The sequence below is a fragment of the Phodopus roborovskii genome, unplaced genomic scaffold (assembly GCF_943737965.1).
Source record: "Phodopus roborovskii unplaced genomic scaffold, PHOROB, whole genome shotgun sequence".
NCBI lineage: Eukaryota > Metazoa > Chordata > Mammalia > Rodentia > Cricetidae > Phodopus > Phodopus roborovskii.
In genome coordinates this window covers 5840982-5844735 of record NW_026126469.1, presented here as the reverse complement: position 1 = coordinate 5844735, position 3754 = coordinate 5840982, and the positions used below count along the sequence as shown (strand labels likewise).

Genomic DNA, 3754 nt, shown 5'->3' with positions numbered 1-3754 from the left:
ATTGAGAACTTGGCCAAAGACAAGAGGGAAGAAATATTGAACTCAGATTTCAACATAAGGATGGTGCTGTAGAAAGAACAATCCAGCAGAAATATTCATTACAAGCCAGTTCCTGTTTATTCTCCTGTTCTACTTCACATAAGCATATTTTACTTTCAGGTCACTTTTTTCAAGAAAGATAAAGCAATATATTGGAATATAAAGCAATATAATGGAATCAGAGCTCAAGTGATTTCACTTTGTTAGGGTTGTTTTCACAAAACCAGACAGGCCTTCTGCTTTTGCTGCTATTTGTCTTCTCCCTGGCCTTCCTTGGCAACTTAACAATGATCCACCTCATTCATGTGGGCCCCAAGCTTCATACCCCCATGTACTTTCTCCTCAGTCAGTTCTCTCTCATGGACCTGACGAATATTTCTACTACCATTCCCAAGATGGCATTCAACTTTCTATCTTGTCAGAAAAGCATTACTTTTATGGGCTGTAGAGTGCAATCATTCTTTTTCCTAACTATGGCAGGTTCTGAGGGCTTGCTCCTAGCCTCCATGGCCTATGACCATTTGTTGCTATCTGCCAACCCCTTCATTATCCCACTCGCATGAGCAAAATGATGTGTCTGAAGATGATCATAGGATCCTGGATATTGGGCTCCATCAACTCTCTAGCACATACAGTCTATGCCCTTAATATTCCTTACTGTCATTCTAGGTCCATTAACCATTTCTTCTGTGATGTACCAGCCATGTTGCCCCTGGTCTGTATGGACACTTGGGTTTAAGAATACATGGTGTTTGTGAGCACAAGCCTGTTTCTCCTACTTCCTTTCCTTGGCATCACAGCTTCCTATGGAAGAGTCTTTTTTTTTCTGTCTTCTATATGAGCTCAAAAGAGGGAAAGAAAAAGGCCTTCACCACCACATGTTCAACTCACTTAACTGTGATGACATTTCACTTAGCACCTTTTGTTTACACTTATCTTCAACCACAGAATCTCCATTACCCCACAAATTATAAGATCCTGGCTGACTTCTACACTATCCTCACTAACGTGTTCAACCCTATCATCTACAGCCTGAGAAATAAGGAGGTCCTGGGTGCCATGATAAGAGTCTTTGGGAAATTCTCTTCCACTAAACATTGGTCATTTCCTCTCTACTCGTATTTCGGATTAAAAGAGAGCTAGCTAATAAAGGCCTGAATCACCAACCAAACAGTTTAAATTATTAGAAGCCCCTGTGTATTCATTTGGTACTAAACATCTTTGGGACCAGATAGGACAGAAACTTCTGTCTACAAATGGTGCCCAAATGTTTGGCAATTTCCATATACCTGACAAAAGCTTAAAAAGGATTCTGAAAACTAAAGAACAGAATCAACCGTGGCTTTTTGGTAGCAGTATTTTCTTGGGTGGGCTCCATTTGCCAGAGGAAACCATAAGCTCAGATCTTTAAGTGAGGCTTCCTAATTCAGTGTTAGTGGCAAAAACTGCTTGGATCTTTTAAGAGGCCCAGCTATCTAACAATTAAATAGTGTTCATGAGCAGCTGCTATCATGCTTCCTTGTGGTGACATGAACCTAGAAACTCCACCATTAAGCTAGACTTAGAAAGCCAAGGATTAGGGCAGGTCCCACAACCACTTTAATCTTAGCTATGCTGTTTAATAGATTAGACTCATGTGGTCAGAGAAACGTTGCTGAATTTTCTTTTCCTACCAGGTCCCGCCACCATTCTCAGCCTCAAATGAGCACACAAAGAAATCTGTTAATTATAAAACTGTTTGTCAGTGGCTAAAGCTTCTTATTAGCTAGCTTGTTTTAATTATTAATCCATTTCTATTAATCTTTGCATTTTCATGTGGTCTTGGCGTACTGGAGAATGCCTGGTTCTTCCTATCTTCCTGGTCTTCCCATGGTGTCTCTTTCTGGTCTCTCTCTGCCTACCTTTCTCAGAATTCTCCTTGTCTCCTATTACCACCTATCTTCCTGCCTCTAATGGCTAAACCGTGTTTTTCATCAACTATTAAGAGAAAACATATACAGAAGAACATTCTCCACCAGAAAAAGATAGAGACATACAATAAAGACTGATTAAGATGAAGAAAAACCTTTAAAGGGTTTATAGTGTGTTTACAAATATATGCAGGCTTGGGAGAGAAAAGAAAAAGGATAAAGTGATTAAAAAAGAAATAGAGTAGCTGGGTGTGGTGGCACACACCTTTAATTCCAGCACTTTGGAGGCAAAGGCAGGTGGATCTCTGTAATTCCAAGGCTACCTTTGCTTACAGAGTGAGTTTCAGGACAGCCAAAGATGCACAGAGAAAGCCCGTCTCAAAAAACCACAAGTAAAAATAAAAGAAATAGAGTGATAAAAAGGCCACATAAAGATGAAATATATACAGGTATATAGTGAGATATTCACTTTGTCTGCATCTTTGGCATTGACCATGCCCATTGGGGGTGGAGACATGGGCAGAGGTGACCTGGGGGAACTAGGTCTGAGGAGGAGACACGAGAGCATCCGGGGGCATCTTTGGTACCAGCAACCTGCTGGTGTTCATCTATGTTGTAAGTTATTTCTCCCTGAATAAACATCTATTCAGCCTATTTGTTTCTCCTGATCAGTATTAAATCAGGATACCTGGTGTTAGAAGTAGGATCAGGATTTTCATGGGACCTGGGTTTTATCCAGGCAGCAGATGCTGCTCTTTTCTCCCACCACAGCTTGTGAGATGTTTTTGTCTTCCCTACAACTCCTTATCTCCGCAATGTCCCTGAGACCACTGCTCATCTCCTGCCCATTCCCTCATTCTGCATTTGCACAGAGCCCCGCCGCGTCTGCCCTGCTTGTGTGGTCCTACGGCCAAGCCTCTGAGCCTGCCTTGCTTGCATTTTCCTGTGGCCCGGTGACACCAGTTGGAAGCGACACCTGTTAGCCCTACAGTCCTAGCAACTGACACAAGGCTCATTTTACTACTTCATTTAAGAAAATTTCTCTTGCCCTAGTTTGTTAAGGGCTATTCTACAGGGATTGGGATCAGAAGGATCATCTGCTGCTGGGCACTATTTGGTGGTACACCTCCAGGCAGAACTGAGATCAGAAGGATCCTCTGCTCTCAGATGTTACTTGGTGGTACACTTGGGTGTAACTACCACAAGTTGAGATGTACAAATAAAAGCATCAAAGCTGGCTCCTGTCTCTGGTCCCCATCGAGAGCACCCTTGGAGCTCTGATACACCCCTATTGCGGTAAATAAGGATCAGGATAAACAAATAGGCCGAATAGATGTTTAATCAGGGAGATATAACTTACAACCTAGACAGATGAACACCAGGAAATTCAACCCGATCCTCTCCTGTCCGAGTCACGCCAGAAAGGGCGAGCGCCTTCCTGCCCCCTCCGAACTCCTTCCTCAGGTCACCTCCGCCCATCACTCCACCCCCTGATGGGCGTGGTCAGTGCTACAGAAGGACTACCTCACTACACACCCCCACCCATCCCAACTGCCAGACTACTCCCCTACCCTGTGCCCTACCCCACCAAAAGTCCTGTCACTCTGGTTGAGCACTGGGACAGAGGATGGAGCCAACAGAACACCCTATTTTGGAGACTTCTCGGAGCAACTCTGAACAAAGGAGACCTGACTATCCATGCGGGACCACCCGTAATTTCCACCTGTTTTGTCTCTGACCCTGCCTCTAGTCCTCTGCTGGAGTCCTGGGCCCCTTCCAGAGATCCGCCTATCTCTGCGGGTCCA

The 3754-nt window shown here is 43.9% G+C and overlaps 1 pseudogene; it reads left to right on the top strand.

Moving 5' to 3' along the window:
* Nucleotides 1–212: 212 nt before the first annotated feature.
* Nucleotides 213–1182, top strand: LOC127227132 (olfactory receptor 2L13-like; annotated as a pseudogene).
* The last annotated feature ends 2572 nt before the right edge of the window (nt 1183–3754 follow it).